The sequence below is a fragment of the Cricetulus griseus genome, unplaced genomic scaffold, assembly GCF_003668045.3.
Source record: "Cricetulus griseus strain 17A/GY unplaced genomic scaffold, alternate assembly CriGri-PICRH-1.0 unplaced_scaffold_48, whole genome shotgun sequence".
NCBI lineage: Eukaryota > Metazoa > Chordata > Mammalia > Rodentia > Cricetidae > Cricetulus > Cricetulus griseus.
In genome coordinates this window covers 60,475-60,692 of record NW_023277230.1, presented here as the reverse complement: position 1 = coordinate 60,692, position 218 = coordinate 60,475, and positions in this window count along the sequence as shown.

The window sequence follows — 218 nt, the reverse complement described above, 5'->3', positions numbered from 1 at the left end:
ACTAGCACAGGTATTATGCATTAAGGTTCACAAGGAAGTATGATATGTCCTTTTTAATGAATAATGAACCCATCCTAATGAGAATGACTAAATTTTAAGTTCATTTTCACACCAGAATTTATTACACTATGAAATTTTTGCTGGGGCACACCTAAGGCCCCATGATAAATTACCTGAAGTATTCAGCTTTCATTTCACACAATTTGGGAATAGTTAAC